The sequence below is a fragment of the Alosa pseudoharengus genome, unplaced genomic scaffold (assembly GCF_046254945.1).
Source record: "Alosa pseudoharengus isolate Yale_2024_CS ecotype anadromous, Long Island Sound unplaced genomic scaffold, YU_APseudo_1.1 YU_APseudo_1.1_scf_23, whole genome shotgun sequence".
NCBI classification, from domain to species: Eukaryota; Metazoa; Chordata; class Actinopteri; order Clupeiformes; family Clupeidae; genus Alosa; species Alosa pseudoharengus.
Window position 1 is genome coordinate 30,580,533 of NW_027468685.1, and position 20,905 is coordinate 30,601,437.

Consider the following 20,905-nt stretch of genomic DNA (forward strand, 5'->3'; position numbering starts at 1 on the left):
ATTTAGGTGGTTGGATGTGGTTGTGTAGATGTCAACTCTGCCACTGCTACTGTATTACCTAGAGATGATGTTCCCCCTCTCCTTCCCAGGCTTCCTGGTCAGTGTGTGTGTGTGTGAAGTTCACAGCATTTCATGGACTTAGACCGTGAAACATTACTGCTAGTGCCTTTATGTTTCAAACTTGTCTATAACTGTTTTGACACAACAATCAAAAAAACATGATCATAGAAATTTTACTTTGAAAGGCAAAAAACAGTTCTTTTAACTTAAATGTGCCTACCTCTCATGCAATGAGGCTCTCTTCTCTGCAGGATGATTGAAATGGCTGAGTCTTCAAAAATGTGTGGTCACATGACCAATTTCTTGTATAGTTTCCTAGAAATAGGGGGTGGCACAACTTCCCCACTGGCACCAATCACCCCACTCTCCCCTAATCACCTATATTGATCATATTATAGGAGCTGCTTAGCCAAAATGGACAATGTTAGTATGTTTTTAGGGGTTACTGGAGATGCTGAGTCCATATCTGACATGTTCAAGATTCAAAATCACTATTTAAACATGGTTTGGTCACATTCTTACTCTCATTAAGCTGATTTTGCTGAGTTTTGGGGGTGATTTAGACAGATTTTTGGAGGATAAACATTTTCAGTGTTCAGGAATAATTTGGATCCTCAAGTTATTTCTGAATTCCACAACAATTTTAGATATAGCTATTCACTGGCCCTCTGCTGTGACTCACAATTTAGTAACAAAGGGAAGAACTACCCTCTACTAATCCTCCTCACTGTCCTCATCCGTTGTCCTGTCGTCATCTTGTCCAGACTCTTCATCCCTGTCCTTCTGCTTTTTTTGCTGTGTATGGCAACATGTAACATCACTGCCTTTGCATTTTTAATTAGTACAGGCCAGGCCTGCAGCTGCACAGCTGCACTTTCCAGATGTACACAGTTTTAACCCAGCTTTGCAGCTGATAACATTTAACAAAGCAGGAGGAGCAACAGGACTTGAATCGAGGGTGGGCGAGTTCCTCTCCTTTCTTCATACCTGTCTTCTTACTCCATCCAAACGCGGTGATATCCACAGCCGGTGGATCAGGACGGTCTGCTGCTTTCCAAAGCAGCACCTGTAGATGGGCACGTTTTCCATAGAGGAGCAAGTTGCGTTCTGTAGGAGGCAGTGTCTTCAGTGCTGGAGGAGCCGGGAGTGGGAGGCCCAGGTGGAGGTGGAGGCCCAAGCAAAAGGATCCGAAGAGAGCCCTTGTAAGGGGTACTAAAAAGCTTACAGAGGCCTTCAGTAGAAGCCGCGGGAGGAGACCAGCCATCGCCTGGGCCTGGCTACGGGAGGAGTGCTTGCCTGAAGAGGATCTCGATGCAGTGGCCACGGTGGAGAAGGACTTCACGCGACCGGGAGAGCGGCCTTGGAAGATGAGGTGGTGACTTCGGCCTGGGCGCTGACTTCACTGCGAGAAGATCTGGAGCCCCTGCCCCCACCGACGGCTTTAGGGTGGAGTTGGTGGTGGCCCTGGCTGCGGAGCAGAGCAGAGGTGGAGCGGCAAGGAGGTGGTGCCTTGAGGACGGACGGTTGGCGGAGCCGTTTGAGGCACGACGGTTGGGCAACTTTGGCAGAAGGGCCCTCTGAAAAACTTAACTCTAAGCCTTTGGGTGCGTGTGGGAGGCACCATGCTGTGCTGTGCGGGCGCCTGTTCGAGTTGGCCTGTTGGCCGGCGCTCTGATGGCACGAGCCAGAGAGAAGGTCTAGGCCTTGGCGCGACTGTGGCGGAGTGGAGCGGCCGGGAGCAGCGGAGGACAGCTCTGCGACAAGGCAGCAGCGGAGGGACGGCAACGCTGGTAACTGTAGCCTGATTGCGCAGCGTGGTCCGGCTGCGATGGAGCTGAAGTCTGCTGACCCGACTGGCGAGACGACGGAGCGGAGCGTCAGAGGTGCGGTGCCAGTTACAGTGCTCAGTGCCGGGGAGTCTGTGGCAGTGGAGGCTAGGCCCCGCCAGGTGTTGCACACTGCGAAAGTGCGACTTGAGGGGTTCGCTGAAGGGAGCTGAGGACGAGTGGCGACGGCCAGGTGACTGCCAGCACGCCCGCATTGGGCTGCTGGTGGTTGTGGTTCCCCGGGGTGAGTAGGGCTCCTGCGGTGTGTGCACCCCACCTGCTGTGGCAGTGCCAGAGACTTTGCTGGACTGAATGTGGGAACGCCTGTGCAGAGGACGGCAATGGGTTGTTGGGGGAGCTGTGTAACGTCGGCGTGCTGGACTGTGCTTGAGATTCCCACTATGTTTCGCGCTGGGGATTCTGGGAGAACTTTGGGGTTGTTATTGTGTGTGCTTGTGCCTGTATTTACTGTTTATGTGCGTGTTTTAGCGTAGCATGATTCCCTTTTTAGTTCTACCTTGTGTGTGACCCTTCGTGTTGGTGTGGCTGCATCCAACCCTGTTTCTGTAAGGTGCGAGTGTTCTTGACTTCCCTAGCGTGTGCTTTGTTCTGTGCCTATGTCCCTGCTCCGACCTTTAATAAAGCTTTTAATTAGACAACGCTGTCTTATCAATCGTTACACTATTAAATCTGCTTAGCATCATTAGCATGCTGCACATATTTGTTTAAAGCTCTTGCATTCAAGTTGAATAATCATCTCAATACCAATGTTTCCCAAAAGGGCCTGTCCCAAGGAGAACAGTATTACCTTAAACACACATGAGGAAACTGAACAGTCCAATCAGTAGACTATGATAAGCAAGCCAACTATGCTACTTTGTTTACAATATTTCCAGGCTTCAACCAGACAGCAGATTGAGGTAGAGTTGTAATAAATAATAGGCTAATAGTAGGCCTAGGCTATAGGCTATATATAAATAAATAAATAAATATCAGACATTCAGTATTCTCTCTTTTTATATCAGGATATAAAATAATACAGATATATTATATTGTAATCCTCTGGTGTTAAAATGAAGGCTATTGAAATGTCTAGCCCCCCCTCTAAAAAAAGAAAAATCGAGGTTTGTATCAAACAGTGGGTCAAAAATCGCAATACGAATCGAATCGTGAGGTTGTTGTATCATTACAGCCAGGCTTGGAATTTCACCATTCTGGGGGCAAGGCCACTTGGCCTTCAGTTGGGCATATTTGGTGGGGGGCACAAAGGCCACATGTCAGGGCACCAAGGCCAAAGTTAACTATACAGTAGTAGACTATAAAAATGATCAAAGTTGTATTTAGCCTATTCACTGCAGTAGACCTGCATCACTGTATGAAACATTACAAAAACATGAAATGAAAACATGACATATTACATAGAACTGTAAATCATCTGACCATCTAATATTTACAGATATCTAGGCTATATATAACATTTATTTTATATTTGGCCTGTTATGAAATCATGTATTGAACAATTTAAACACAGCTCAGCTTTAAGAAACTCAAATAGCCTAGATGCATGCTTAGCATTTTGTGATCATTAAGGCTACTTTCACAAACTCTTAGTCAGCTGTCCTCTGATTTACCAGACATCCATGTATGTCGAACTTTACTGCAAATTCAAAACTGGATTACTCTGGAACGGCTACTGTACAGGGGCAACGTATCCTCATGAAACAGTTCGTAGGATATCGTACTAAAAGTATGACCAAAAACTCCGTACGATATCCACTAAAATCTGTCAGACGAGCGATCAATGCACATGCGCAATATAGCAGTGTAGAACTCACTTCGTTGTTATCAGTGCGCCTGCGTTTAGACATCGGAGAACTTCAGCCTCCTGAAAGGTAGGTGCAGTAAACTTGGCCATTTTGAAATCTGATTAGCATTAAAAGCAGGCAATAATATAAATACAGATGAAAGCAGCGGTCGTCTAATTTGATAGGTCAATGTAGTTTGCAAAAGTAGTTAACGTGATACATAGCCTATGAAGACGGTGAGTTAAAGAATTGTTGCTAATTTATGCTAATAATAACTTAGCTAGAGAAGATGTAGCGCTAACTGTGTTTTAAATAGATATCATCCATTTCGTGGAATTACAACACACCAAAAAAAAAAAAAAAAACGCCATCAAACATCGTTTGTTTCTTCTTGTCCGTGTCTTACCAGAGAATGAGAGAATGTCTAATAGGTCTTACTGTCTGTTTAGTAGAGGTCATGTGACACATGCCACCACAAGAAAGCGGAAACGCATCGTAGAGCGAGAGCCATGTGGGGTAAATTTAGTAAATAATAATAATGTTGTTGTGTTGTTTTTTGCTGTTTCGAACAAAATAGGAATACTTATCCTGACCAAAACTCCTTCATGCTGCAAAACGACTAGAATCACGCGAATTTAGTGCAATTTCTTAGTACAATTCAATGTCTTATAAGGGTAAAAGACGTGGACAAATACGTGATAATTAACCAAATAAATCATTGTTCACGACGTTATGGTTAAACTATCGAAATGAGTGCGATGGTGATACAATCCTGCTTTTCAATAAGTTGACATGGTGTTTGACATTAAATTATAAGCAGGTCAGTTTGTTTCACGTAATAAGCTATTTGTTTCTTTGGGTCTGGGTAATTCATGTGACAAATTCTGTTATAGGCTACTACCGTTTTTCTGAAAAACAAAGCAGTACAAAAACATTTCTATATCCAAAATAGTGCATTTCTGCAGTGTTCTACGTAGTGCAATGCAGCTTTTAATGTCCAAAGTAGCCTATACTGTATTTTCCTGCATAAGAACTACAAATACTCCTCCAAAACTACAGTTTTGACACTTGAAGTTGTGGAATTATATTTTAGTAGCCTGCTATTCTAGTATTTGAATAAATACCCACATCAGTTTTACCCTTGTCTCACCTATATACAATATATGTCTATGAATTGCAGTAGTGATAAAATGAAATAGGAAAGAAAGGTGTCCTGATGTGTTGTTTAGAGATGGTCCTGCAATGTTTTCTCGACATATCTTTATGTCTTTTTTTTCTCCCCTCTACTTATGTTTTCACAGATCCTTGCTTCTGATATCCGGATGTATGGGTTGCATTTCATTATATGACTCCAACAGAACACTCACAGAAAGGAGAGTGGTGTCAAACTACAAGACAGCCAGCATGTAAACAAGGCCTTGTTTGTCCTTGTTTGGCACTCATTTGTTTACTTCCTGAAGAGGCTGAAGCATGCTGGCCTTGACACCTCAGTCCTTGCTTTGTGTTATGGAGCACATCCTCACATCATGATCTACTGCAGCGGTGGATACAGAGGACGATTGGCAGGTATTTTACGTCACTTTTACATTACTTTTACTGCGATGGTTGCAATGGTAGATATGGTTGTTGCTGTGCTAAATATAGGCCCATCTATCTATAAAGCAAGAAGCGTCTGTGTCTGTGGCACGCATATCTCACTGACCGTTTGTCAGACTGATTTCAAACTTGGCAGGTGTCTTGCTATGGGCATGAGTAAGTGCAGTGCCAAATTTTTCGTTGTTTGAATAAGAAATGCAAAAGATATCGTTAAATATATTGGTAAAAGACGCACATTGGCTTTTGCTGCTAGCCACTCCCCCTCCCACACAGCACTGTGCTGTAAGCTACCAGTGAGGATAGAAGCAGGGCTTTGGCAGAACTCGATCAGTGTAGGTTACACGGGTAAAAACTTAAGCGAGTGCAAAATAACTCCACAGATTTTGCAACAACACGCACAGGTAGGCTATGCAGTGGCTCTTCAAAATGACGTAAAAAAATAATGTGCAATAAGCGGACACTTTGAATAGCCCAGGCTACTTTGGACTGTCTTTAGACTTTGAATAAGCAAACGACAATTCCAACTGCAAGGTCCTAAATTGAAACGAGCGATAATGGTCCCGAATTAAAGAACGTCTCAGAATGCCACACATGCAAAGCATAACCAGCGACAAGCAACGAGTGGCAGAAAGAGTGTGATGTCACTTATAGGCCACCAGAGACTGTTTTTGAGTCACACCATTGCAAATTCCATATGATGCATCATTCCACAAAATGGTTTGTTTTCTCTATCATCAAGTTATTCAATAGGCTAAGCATATAGACTTGACTCAAAACAGCTGTTAGGATTATGTCATTTTGATTTGTAAAAAATGTCACATGCAGCCATGCTTAAATTTTGCTCACTTCACATTTATTATATTATTATATTATCTGTAGGCCTATTCATTATTGAATGCTTACCTGGAATTATTTCCCTATCATCCTATTTTTAAAACAGGCCTACCTGCAGGCATGTAATTGGGCTACAGGAATAGCATGTTTGAATGGGCACTGCACTAGTCTATCTATAAAGCAAGAAGCGTCTGTGTGTGTGTCTGTGGCACGCATATCTCGCTGGCCGTTTGTCAGACTGACCTAAGATTTCGTATGTGGCTCGCGCATGGCACAAAGGTGTGCACTCTCGATTTTGAAGATTTTTGAATGCATATTTCAAAACGTTTATCGCTGCACTGCAATGTTTCCAAGGGGGCCAGTTTTAGGGGAGCTCCACCCCATGGATCGTGTACTGACAGTAGCTAGGTCTCACTTTGATGATAGTCAGTCGCAATTTAAAAAACGGATAAGGCTACTCGGAAACCGCTTGTGGGTTAAGATGACAGATGATTATCATGCCTGACCTCACCAATAAAGACTTCCTGTATGCAGTTTGCTTGCATAAAATGATTACGCGGATTTTGCAACAACACGCCAACAAACACGGAGATGTAGTGACCACTCAAAATAAAAGTATGTGCAATAAACTGACCAGGCTACTTTGGACTTGAGACTTTGACTAAACAAACGACAATTCCGACTGCAAGGTCCCAAATTGAAACGAGCGATAGGCTAATGCCACATAGCTAACATTATTCAACAAGTTGCAGACTGAGCGACGTCACTTATCACGCCATCAAACACGGGTAGGCTATGTAGTGACCACTCAAAATAAAAGTATGTTCAATAAACTGACGCTTCGAATAGCATTAGGAAGTTATTCAGTAAGTTATACACACTTAACTCAAAACAGTTGTTAGGCTTATGTCATTCTGATTTGTAGAAATGTCACATGCAGCCATGCCTACATTTATTAGGCTACACATGTATTAGAGGCCACATTAATTATAGGCTAATATATTATAATATTCAGTATTCATTATTGAATGCTTAGCTGGAATGATGTTTCCCTATCATTCTATTTTTAAAGCAGGCATGCCTGTGGGCATGTAATTGAGGTACGGGTTTTCTTCAGGAATGGCATGTTTTAACGGGCACTGCACTTGTATTGTAAATTGTAGATTGTACAACTCATACATGTTAGCCTATACTATTAAGGGACAGCTGAATTGACCACCTAAACCATATATTTTCTGAAAGCCTATAGCCTCTAGATGCCAATTAATATACATTAAGACATGTCCCACCTTCCTGCTGACTTTGACATATCATATGGCGTACATAGGCCCATATTGTAGATTGAGAAACCGACTGTACAACTGGTACATATTGGCCTATACTATAAAGGGACAGCTGATTTGACCACCTAAACCATATATTTTCTGAAAGCCTATAGCCTCTAGATGTCAATTAATATACATTAAGAGATGTCCCACCTTCCTGCTGACTTTGACATATCATAATGCGTACATAGGCCCATATTGTAGATCGAGAAACCGACGGTACAACTGGTACATGTTGGCCTATACTATTAAGGGACAGCTGAATTGACCACCTAAACCATATATTTTCTGAAAGCCTATAGCCTCTAGATGTCAAATAACATCAATTAAGACATGTCCCACCTTCCTACTGACTTGGACATATCATAATGCGTACATAGGCCCATATTGTAGATCGAGAAAGCGACTGTACAACTGATACATTTTGGCCTATACTATTAAGGGACAGCTGATTTGACCACCTAAACCATATATTTTCTGAAAGCCTATAGCCTCTAGATGCCAATTAATATACATTAAGACATGTCCCACCTTCCTGCTGACTTTGACATATCATATGGCGTACATAGGCCCATATTGTAGATTGAGAAACCGACTGTACAACTGGTACATATTGGCCTATACTATAAAGGGACAGCTGATTTGACCACCTAAACCATATATTTTCTGAAAGCCTATAGCCTCTAGATGTCAATTAATATACATTAAGAGATGTCCCACCTTCCTGCTGACTTTGACATATCATAATGCGTACATAGGCCCATATTGTAGATCGAGAAACCGACGGTACAACTGGTACATGTTGGCCTATACTATTAAGGGACAGCTGAATTGACCACCTAAACCATATATTTTCTGAAAGCCTATAGCCTCTAGATGTCAAATAACATCAATTAAGACATGTCCCACCTTCCTACTGACTTGGACATATCATAATGCGTACATAGGCCCATATTGTAGATCGAGAAAGCGACTGTACAACTGATACATTTTGGCCTATACTATTAAGGGACAGCTGATTTGACCACCTAAACCATATATTTTCTGAAAGCCTATAGCCTCTAGATGCCAATTAATATACATTAAGACATGTCCCACCTTCCTGCTGACTTTGACATATCATATGGCGTACATAGGCCCATATTGTAGATTGAGAAACCGACTGTACAACTGGTACATATTGGCCTATACTATAAAGGGACAGCTGATTTGACCACCTAAACCATATATTTTCTGAAAGCCTATAGCCTCTAGATGTCAAATAATATACATTAAGAGATGTCCCACCTTCCTGCTGACTTTGACATATCATAATGCGTACATAGGCCCATATTGTAGATCGAGAAACCGACGGTACAACTGGTACATGTTGGCCTATACTATTAAGGGACAGCTGAATTGACCACCTAAACCATATATTTTCTGAAAGCCTATAGCCTCTAGATGTCAAATAACATCAATTAAGACATGTCCCACCTTCCTACTGACTTGGACATATCATAATGCGTACATAGGCCCATATTGTAGATCGAGAAAGCGACTGTACAACTGATACATTTTGGCCTATACTATTAAGGGACAGCTGATTTGACCACCTAAACCATATATTTTCTGAAAGCCTATAGCCTCTATATGTCAAGTAATATCAATTAAGACATGTCCCACCTTCCTACTGACTTTGACATATCATAAGGCGTACATAGGCCCATATTGTAGATCGAGAAACCGACTGTACAACTTGTACATTTTGGCCTATACTATTAAGGGACAGCTGAATTGACCACCTAAACCATATATTTTCTGAAAGCCTATAGCCTCTAGATGCCAATTAATATACATTAAGACATGTCCCACCTTCCTGCTGACTTTGACATATCATATGGCGTACATAGGCCCATATTGTAGATTGAGAAACCGACTGTACAACTGGTACATATTGGCCTATACTATAAAGCAGGGGTCGGCAAATAGTGGCCCGCGGGCCAATTTTGGCCCGCCATCTATTCTATCTGGCCCGCGAGATGACGTTAATTTGCTGTTTAAATAAAAAATAAATGATTTTTTTTTAACCCCATGTTTTTAAAAAGAAAAAAAGGCCTACAGCAATCCCATCAATTTCAAAACATTTATTGAGGTATAGATGATAGTCCTACTAAAGTGACAAAACAACAGGTGGAACATCCTTGCAGTTATCCATGACGCACAGGTCGGAACGGTATTGGCACGCGAGTGCGCGTAATCTTGTGCAAAAAAAAAACAAAAGTGTCCTGTCTCCCTCTTCCAGTGGGCAAGGTCAAAAATAGCCTATGTTTCGTTAAATTAATAGGCTTGGCATTAATAAATGCAGGCAGGCTCAACACATACCTCTGCTTCCATTCTTCTTTGTAGGTCCTGCATTCTGAATCAATTTTTCTTTTCAAGGCTTTTGACAACGACATTTTGCATCGATACCTAGCATATAGCAATGTTCAGCTAATCATTTACACGTCATCCAAAAGAATAATATTTGTACACATTAGTTACGGCAAGTTGCTAGGCAAGTCGCCTGTTTCATGAGAGACGACAGGAGATGCAGCAGGCGGCATAAAAACAGCGCACATAAGCAAATAAACGTTTTTAATGGAATTAAATTAAATGCATTTGAAAAGTTAGATGATGTTTATTTTAATATAATATAATAATTTAACCCCCCCCCCCCCCCCCCCCCCCCCCCCCCCATTACAAAAGCTATGGCCCGCGATGCCATTGTCTGAAAAAAAATTGGCCCGGGTCCAAACGTAATTGCCGACCCCTGCTATAAAGGGACAGCTGATTTGACCACCTAAACCATATATTTTCTGAAAGCCTATAGCCTCTAGATGTCAATTAATATACATTAAGAGATGTCCCACCTTCCTGCTGACTTTGACATATCATAATGCGTACATAGGCCCATATTGTAGATCGAGAAACCGACGGTACAACTGGTACATGTTGGCCTATACTATTAAGGGACAGCTGAATTGACCACCTAAACCATATATTTTCTGAAAGCCTATAGCCTCTAGATGTCAAATAACATCAATTAAGACATGTCCCACCTTCCTACTGACTTGGACATATCATAATGCGTACATAGGCCCATATTGTAGATCGAGAAAGCGACTGTACAACTGATACATTTTGGCCTATACTATTAAGGGACAGCTGATTTGACCACCTAAACCATATATTTTCTGAAAGCCTATAGCCTCTATATGTCAAGTAATATCAATTAAGACATGTCCCACCTTCCTACTGACTTTGACATATCATAAGGCGTACATAGGCCCATATTGTAGATCGAGAAACCGACTGTACAACTTGTACATTTTGGCCTATACTATTAAGGGACAGCTGAATTGACCACCTAAACCATATATTTTCTGAAAGCCTATAGCCTCTAGATGTCAATTAATATACATTAAGAGATGTCCCACCTTCCTACTGACTTTGACATATCATAAGGCGTACATAGGCCCATATTGTAGATCGAGAAACCGACTGTACAACTGGTACATTTTGGCCTATACTATTAAGGGACAGCTGATTTGACCACCTAAACCATATATTTTCTGAAAGCCTTTAGCCTCTAGATGTCAAATAACATCAATTAAGACATGTCCCACCTTCCTACTGACTCTGGCATATCATAGGCCCATATTGTAGAGCGAGAAACAAATGGTTCAGCTCATACATTTTGGCCTACACTATTAAGGGACAGCTGATTCAACCACCTAAACCAATCCATTAACATTAATTAGGCCGTCTTCCACCTCCTGAAATACTTTGGCACACTATTTTAAAGGCATAGGCCTGTGTTGTATAGGTGAACTTTAGTCATCAGTCATCAATAACATGTCTTTCTATGTACACTTTTATTTCTAATTTCCAGGTTGTCAGCTGTTGTCAGGCTCATCACCAAAGCAGAAAGACACAGTGAGACCAGACATGCCAGGAAAGAGCAAGGCACAGGCCAGGAAGGAGCCAGGCAAAGCCCGGGAATTTTTTTCCAGCTGTTCCCGCCAGCTATAGAAGGACTGCTCCTGAGAATAGATGGGTGTCTACATCGTTTTGCAAAAAGGGTCTTCTACACATGATGTTTGTCAAGCACTGCTCATTGACTGGCCAGGGGTCCTCTGTATTGTGACCACTGGTCAAAGGCGGCACATGACTGTCTCAGAGTCCTCTACATCATTCCGGTGACAGGACTTTTGGCCTAGCCAGGCCCTGACAGGATGGGTCTTGTGTTACTGTGACCAGACGGCTCAACAATGCATCATTCTCATCCATGCCCTCATCACCTTGAGACTGGACTACTGCAACAGCATTTTCTATATGGTCTTGAAAATTATTGTCTTATTATTATTACAGGTCTCTCTGCACCCGAACCAGCAGGTTCAGAGGAAAATACATTAATACAAACATATTTCCACACAAAATTAGTGTACAGTATATCTGGTTATTAGCTTTACAGCTTGCTTGAGTATCCCAACTGTTTATTCAATGCTTATTTATTCATCTCCTGCTCTAAAAAAGTAAAAGATTCTCTTGACTGCTATATGGGTGCTCTGAAATCATTTGGTATATTGTACTACTCGGTTATTATATAGTAAGTCATGGAAATTCAGTTTTTTTGTCAGGGAAAAGTCATAGAATTTTACATTTGACTTAGAGTGGGAACCCTGTTTGTACTATACTCTGCACAATGACAATAAAGTTGAATCTAATCTAATTATTATTTAATGCCTGTAGTGATGCTTTGTATTTGCATACCTTTGCTGTATGTTTTATGTGTATTGGACAACCTGTTTAAAGCAATCACAAACACACATATTTTGATTGATCTTGATACACAGATGCGTGTTGTGCTGAAATAAACTGAATTTCACTGATTCATCTTTAGAAACTGCTGTTTAGAGAGCATTTTTGACATATGTTGTTAAACAAAAGTTCTTAAACCATGCACAAACCATTAAAACATCCATATTTTGATTGATTATGATACACAGAGGTATGCTGTGCTGAAATAACCCAATTTCACTTATCTTAGGTGCTGTGGGAATTTTGATGCACAATAAATCTTCAGAAATGGCCGTTCAGATAGCATATTTTTGACAGATGTTGACCAACAAAAGTTCTTAAATCATACACAAACTGTTAAAACATCCATATTTTGATTGATTGTGATACACAGAGGTGTGCTGTGCTGAAATAAACCAAAGTTCACTGACCTTACCTGCCATGGCAAGTTTGATGCACAAGAGATCTTCAGAAATGGCCGTTCAGAGAGCATATTTTTGACAGATGTTGACCAACAAAAGTTCTTAAATCATACACAAACTGTTAAAACATCCATATTTTGATTGATTGTAATACACAGAGGTGTGCTGTGCTGAAATAAACCCAATTTTACTGACCTTACCTGCCATGGCAAGTTTGATACACAAGAAATCTTCAGAAATGGCCGTTCAGAGAGCATATTTTTGACAGATGTTGACCAACAAAAGTTCTTAAATCATACACAAACCCTTAAAATATCCATATTTTGATTGATTATGATACACAGAGGTGTGCTGTGCTGAAATAAACCCAATTTCATTGACCTTACCTGCCATGGTAAGTTTGATGCACAAGAAATCTTCAGAAATGGCTGTTCAGAGCGCATATTTTTGACAGATATGACCAACAAAAGTTCTTAAATCAAACACAAACCATTAAAACATCCATATTTTGATTGATTATGATACACAGAGGTGTGCTGTGCTGAAATAAACCAAATTTCACTGATCTTACCTGCCATGGCAAGTTTGATGCACCGGACATACTCAGAAACTACATTTGAGACACCCATATGGCCAGAAAGGCCTAGGTAAGTGTCACACCCATTATTTTATGAAATGTCAACATGTGACACATATTTTGATACAGGGAATGATAACAAACTTGTTTCTCAAATTTGAGATCTCTAGCTACTTGTATGTTGTCAGGAGGCGGAGCCAAAGATTGGAAAATGTAGATTTCTAGGGGGCGCTATAGAGTCTGTGAATGTGTGAGGTGTGATTTTACTTATCTCGTATATTTTATGTCATAGATAGATGTCACATGCCAAATTTAGTCTGTTTATGAGGTATGCAAGTTAGAAATGCTAACCCTAGGTTTAGATGGCCATAATTTGCATAGGTCAGACAGGCCTTGATAGGATTACACCAGTTAATTCAAGATAGTACCAACATGTGGCACATATTTTGATACATGGGATGATAACAAACTAGTTTGTCAAATTTGGGACATCTAATGGCTTGTGTGTTGCCAGGAGGCGGAGCCAAATATAGGAAATATTGGATTTCTAGGGGGCGCTATAGAGTCTGTGAATATGTGAGATGCGATTTTACTACACACTTAAATTTTGTGTCATATACGGATGTCAATTGCAAAATGTAATCAGTCTAGGAGTTATGCAAGATACAAATGCTAACCCTAGGTTCAGATGTCCTTGATTTGCATAGTTTAGACAGGCCTTGATAGGGTTACACCAGTTATTACCAACTAATACCAACATGTGGCACATATATTGATAAGGGGGTAAAAACAAAATAGTTTGTGAAATTTGAGACCTCTAGCTGCTTGTGTGTTGCCAGGAGGCGGAGCCAAATATTTTTAAAAAAGCGGGTGCTACAGAGTCTGTGAATGTGTGGGGGTTGATTCCATTTCACACATATATTTTGTGTCATCCAAGGATGTTACATGTCAAATTGAATCAGTCTATAATATATTCTAGTTAAAAATGCGAACCCAATATGTATGTCCATGAATTGCAAAAGTCAGATAAGCTTACACCAGTAAATTTCAACTAATAATATGTGGCACAAATTGATAAAGGGGATAGAAATCAATTGGTTTGCCGTATTTGAAACCTGTAGCTGAGTGTGTGTTGCTGTAGCTTCCTGGATGTGTGAGGTCATTTCACTTTGAGGTTTCTGAATGTGTGAGGTAATTTCACTCCAATCCCATATAAGCGTAGGTTAATAGGTCATATGTCAGACAGGCCTTTGTAGGGTCACACCAATTACTTCACAACATTAGCACATATAATGCATGGGATGAAAACAGACTTATCTGAGGTTAATTTAAGTCTTGTCCTTGCTGATTATAATAAAAGTGCAGTCAGTCAGTGGTCAGAACATATAGAACCAGTACAGGTGAAAGACAATTGTATATTTTCAAGTAATTATTAACATGGAAAAAAATCAGTGAGACTCCTTTCCAATCAAATATGCTTTAATGTACATTGTACATTGATACATGAAGGGGATAATGAAGTACTCAAGTCCCAAAGAAGGATGACAATAAAATAGTATGATAGTCAATTAACATACGGGTACAATTTCAAGCAAGATTTACAGAAATTCACTCTCAAAAACAATTGTAATTAGTAAGTGTTTTTAATGTGATTATGGATTTTTATAGTATAAGAGCAAAAATAGCAGTATTGCTTAAGCATATATGATGCACCAAAGTAAGTCGGAATGTGGGACATGTCTTAATTGATATTAATTGACATCTACAGGCTATAGTTATATTGGTTTCTCAATCTACAATATGGGCCTATGTACACTTTATGATATACCAAAGTAAGTAGGAAGGTGGGACATGTCTTAATTCATATTATTTGACCTACAAGAGGCGATGGTCTTTCAGAAAATATATAGCAACCAGTATAACAACTGCTTTGCATAACCTCCACCATATCTACCCTAGCAACACCATGGCAACCTTCTCAGTTACCCTAGCAACAACCTAGCAACCACTACTATACCAACCGCTATGTTTAGCATAGCTACCACCATATCGACCCTAGTAACCATCTCAATTACCCTAGCAACAACCTAGCAACCATTGTATATTATCAACCAACATCATTACCCTAGCAACCAGTATAGCAACTGCTTAATTTAGCATAATCCCTGTCATATCTACCCAATCAACACCATAGCAAACTTCTAAGTTACCCTAGCAACAACCTAGCAACCACCACCATAGCAACCGCTATGTTTAGCAGCAACCAACATAAGTACCATAGAAACAACCTAGCAACCATCTTAATTACCCTACCAACAACCTCACAACTCTCACCATAATGTCAGCCTAGCAACCACCATTGCAACCAACATGATTAACCTTGCAACCAGCATAGCAACTGCTTTCTTTAGCATAACCACCACTATATCTACCCTAGCAACACCATAGCAAACTTCTCAGTTACCCTAGTAACAACCTAGCCACCACTACCATAGCAACCACTATGTTTATAATAGCAACCACCATATCGACCCTAGAAACCATCTCAATTACCCTAGCAATAATCTAGCAACCACTTTGATATTGTCAACCAACATGACTACCTTAGCAACCATATCAATTACCCTAGCAACCAGCATAGTAACCACTTTATTTAGCATAGCAACCACCATATCTACCCTAGCCACACCCTAACAACCTTCTCGGTTACCCTATCAACAACCTAGCAACCACTTTGATAGTCAACCAACATGACTACCCTAGCAACCATCTCAATTACCCTAGCAACCAGAATATCAACCACTTAATTTACCATAGCAACCACCATATCTACCCTAGCAACCTTCTCAATTACCCTATCAACAACCTAGCAACCACCACTACAATGCCAACCTAGAAACCACCATAGCAACCAACATGATTACCCTAGAAACCTGCATAGCAACCACCATATATCCTGTAACAACACCATAGCAACCTTCTCAATTACACTAGCAATAACCTAGCAACCACTACCATAGCAACCTCTATGTTTAGCAAAATACCTGTAGAAAGCCTCATATATTCCTACTAATGTAACGGTCATTGATAATTAGTAGATTGCTGCCAATTGTCCTCTGTACCGATATAGCCACCCGCTGCAGTAGACCATAGGATGTGAGAATGCGCTCCACAACACAGCTGTAAATGGAAGCAAGGACTGAGGTGTCCAGGCCAGCATGGTTCAGCCCCTTCAGGAAGTGGACAAACAAGGCCTTGTTTACATGCTGGCTGAGCTCCTTTGTGTAGGTGTTCTGTTGGAGTCATATAATGAAAGAATCCATATATATAATGCAACCCATACATCAGGATATCAGGAGCAAGGATCTGTGAAAACATAAGTAGATGGGAGAAATTTAAGATATGTTTAGAGAACATTGCAAGACCATCCCTAAATAAAATATCAGGACACCTTTACTTTTATCACTACTGCATTTCACAGATATGTATATTGGTGAGACAAGGGTAAAACTATTCTGGGTAAATATTCAAATACTACAATACTATAAAATATAACTCCACAACTTCAGGTCTCCACACTGTAGTTTTGTAGGAATATCTGTAGTTCATATTCAGGAAAATACTGTACTTTGGACATTAAAAGCTGCATTGCACTACGTACTACTGCATCGCACACTGCAGAAATGCAATATTTTGGACACAGAAATGCGGTTGTATTCCTTGTTATTTCAGAAAAAGGGTAGTAGCCTATAACAGCATGTTTAGTCCCATTAGTTACCCAGACTCAAAGAAACAATAGCTTATAATGTGATATTGGGCTTTCAGAAAATATATGGCCTTATGATATGTCAAAGTCAGTAGGAAGGTGGGACATGTGTTATAGCACAATTTCTAAAACTATTCGCAAAACTAAAAGCACAAACACTGCTTTGCACTCAGTTTGCAATTTTGTAACACACACTTTGCACAACTGTAGGCACAATTCACTGCACAGCACTCTTTTTGCGGAACTGTAAACACAACTCATGCTTTACACTCAATTTCCAAATGATCAACACACTCCTAGCAAATCTATACACATGTATGGCTATTATTTTCACTATTTTGCCAACTCTCTGGCACACTTTCTCATGTGAAAACTGTTTTAGATAATTAGTTCACTTTGCAATCAGCCTAAGCACTATAAATAAGCCACAGGTAATGTACAATGGGTACAATGGAGGGAGCAGGAAAAGTGAGAAGAGTAAGAATTAGAGGAGGCCGAAGAATAGGATGTGGAGGTGAAGAAGTACAGTAGGAAGAAGAAGAGGACGCAGAGGTGAAGAAGTGAGAGGGAGAGGATGACAAGGACAAGGAGGTGAAGTTAAAGGAAGAGGACAAGGAGGAGCAAGAGGAGGACGAGGAGGGGGAAAAGGAAGGGTAAGAGAAAGAAATAGCTATTTGTGTGTAGAGTTTTGCAAAAAAAGCCATAGTTACAAAAAATGTGCTTAAGCAATCAGAAAAAACTGTAAGCACATTTTTTGTAACTATGGCTTTTTTTTTGCAAAATTCTTCTCTTGCAAAAGCTAACACACCTTGCTTAACTCTTCACGCCTTCATAAAAATTGTGTTTTCGTATCAAACAGTAAACACAAGCCATCACAATATTAAGCACACAATGTGCCAACTACACACTGATGGTCTGAATAAAAAACACATCTGTCTTTTGCTTTAGGTAGACTACGTAAGTTTGAGGTCATACTTTTGTCATAGTTCTGTAAACATACAGGGATCCAAACTTCAAGTATTGGTGTTTATTTACACACATCAGAACAAACAAAAGTGTGTTTTTCCAAGTCAAAACACAAAATAGCAATTTCACTGAGACAAAACAAATCAGTCTACATTGGGTCGTCTCTCTCAAAATTCCGTCTACATCACATGCAATGTCCTAGTCCAAGGCACTGGGAAAAATATATTCTGGAATGATGTATCCAGGCCTGACATGACAATATGTAGACTGTTTTTTTGTCTGAAAAAGGGCTATTTCTTTCTCTTCTAACTCTTCCTGCTCCCTTCATTGTACCCATTGTACATTACCTTTGGCTTATTTATAGTGCTTAGGCTGATTGCAAAGTGAACTAATTATCTCAAACAGTTTTCACATGAGAAAGTGTGCCAGAGAGTTGGCAAAATAGTGTAAATAATAGCCATACATGTGTATGATTTGCCAGGAGTGTGTTGATCATTTGGAAATTGAGTGTAAAACAGTGAGTAGTGTTTACAGTTCCGCAAAAAGAGTGCTGTGCAGTGAATTGTGCCTACAGTTGTGCAAAATTGCAAACTGAGTGCAAAGCAGTGTTTGTGCTTTTAGTTTTGCGAACTCAGTGAGTGGTTTTGCTATAAGTATTAATAGTTTTAGAAATTGTGCTATAAGAATCACAGTTGTGTTTAAGCGTTCAGAAAAAAACTGTAACACCTCTGTTTATCTGAAAGACTTCAATGATTCACTTTTATTAATTTTACAAGATAATTGTATAGGCTACATTAGGTACATTATAGGCTACGTTATCTTATATCATCTTATTTATGCTATGATATGTTCTATGTGTCTATTTCACATAGACAGATCGTTAGATGTGCTATAGGCCTACCGTAAAAGTACCCTATGTAAAAAAAATAGGAAGCTGACGTCAGGAACAATGCATTGCATGCTATTATTGGTTAGGCTAGACATAGCAATGTTAACGTTAACAGGCTGACTGCTTTATGGCCTAATATGACAGTGCTAAAAAGCGTGCTAACTCACAAAATGAGAGAAATAATTCATGCTAACTTTCCTAATGATCAAAACTGCTCAGACAACAGAGATTTCATAAAAAGTATTTACTTATTTAGTAATAGTTTAAATGCCGGAATGGTTTACTTACTTTTCAATGATGAGGCAAGCGAAAGAAAGAAGTAGGCCTAATGTTGCATTTTCACTCGGCAGCGTAGTCCCGAATTAAACTCATCGGCTCCACCTTCTGACTTTTTGACGAAACATCATCTAGTAAAAAATGCGATATGGGTTTTGCAGATAACAATAACAATCTTGGCCCCCAATAATAACAACCCTAGCACTAATAATAGGTTAAATAATTTGAACAGAATAATAGGTCTAGCAATAGGTCTAGTAAATAATCAAACATAAACAACAACAACAACAACAATAAACACAAACAGTGCAAAGGAAGATATAGGCTGCTAACTAGTTATGAACGAGTGCCCATTTAGACATGCCATTCCTGTAGAAATGCCGTGGCCCAATTAGTCTACATGCCCGCGGGTATGCTTTAAAAGCAGGATTATCATCATCCCAGCTAAGCAGTAAATAATGAATACTAAATATTACATTGTAATAGGCCAGACAGGGCGAACCGGACCCCGACGCGCCTGCCTATACTGCACATTAATTATGTAAGGGATAATGTAATAGAACGCGGTCCGGTTCGCCCTGTCTAGGCCTATTTATAGGCCTACGGCTAATTGCCAAAACGAGGAAATAAACTCCACGATATATCTCTTTACATTGATATGTTACCGTTGCGTTGTGGCTTTTGCTGAGAAACAAATAGTTCGCAACACACGCAGAACTTGAATCAAACACAGCTGATCAACCGTCTGCCTTCACTTTTGAATGAAAATCGCGGCTATTGCCTAACATTAATTATGTAAGGGATATAATGTATAGCTAGAACGCCGGTCATTCCGACAGGGCGAACCACGACTAATGCACATTAAAAGGGATAATGTATATTATCATTTTATTAACAAATAGTTCGCAACACACGCTGAACTTGAATCAAACACAACCGTTTTCCTTCACTTTTGAATGAAAATCCGTTGCCACTGACAGCGGTCATTAGACGAAAATAATGACCTAGAACTTTGGGAAATCCCATTCAAGTCAGAGACATATGGCTCTGATTCAAGTCAATGGAGCGTTCTACTTGCATTGTGAAGAACCGCCTATAATTAACTTGCAGTAGGCCTAGGCTAAGCAGAATTTAGGCATGCATGGCTGCATGTGACATTTTACAGATCAAAGTAGACCAAAGCAGCCGGGGCTATTCGAAGTGTCAGTTTATTGCACATAATGTTTAGTCATTTTGAATAATTTGAACCACATTTTGAATAACCACTTACCCGTGTTTGTTGGCTTGTTTGTTGCAAATTCCGCGGAATCATTTTATGAAAACTCGATGGAGTCTTTATTGTTGATAATCATCAATGATTATCATGATAATGATAATCCATGATAATCATCCAAACATCCTTGGCCCGTGAGTCTGTGCTGCCAAAACTTCGCTTACCCCAGTGCGTGGCTACAGGAGAAAGCCAACATGTTCTTCCTTTACCAACGATATTTTGCATTACATCCAAACAACAGACTGCATTGCACTTGCGAGCCTAGATACTACTTTCAAATAATACATTTATTCCAGTCCAAAGACATTTTGCTCCTTTTTTATTTGCATTTATTTTTTAACTCACAGCAGCCTGCAGTGCACATAGCCGTGGTCCTGGCTTCATCAGTCACTGTGGGCGTGGCCAGGCGTCCTTGCTCATAATTACGTGGAAATCATACGGAATGTAGTGCACTACTTTTAGTAGCTTT

At 40.1% G+C, this 20,905-nt stretch overlaps 1 long non-coding RNA gene across 1 annotated transcript; it reads left to right on the forward strand.

Moving 5' to 3' along the window:
- The first annotated feature begins 3,684 nt into the window (after nt 1-3,684).
- On the forward strand, nt 3,685-12,199 carry LOC143140264 (uncharacterized). The gene is made up of 3 exons (XR_012990608.1): nt 3,685-3,778; nt 4,993-5,257; nt 11,360-12,199. It is a non-coding gene; the product is annotated as an uncharacterized LOC143140264 (long non-coding RNA).
- Nucleotides 12,200-20,905: the final 8,706 nt, after the last annotated feature.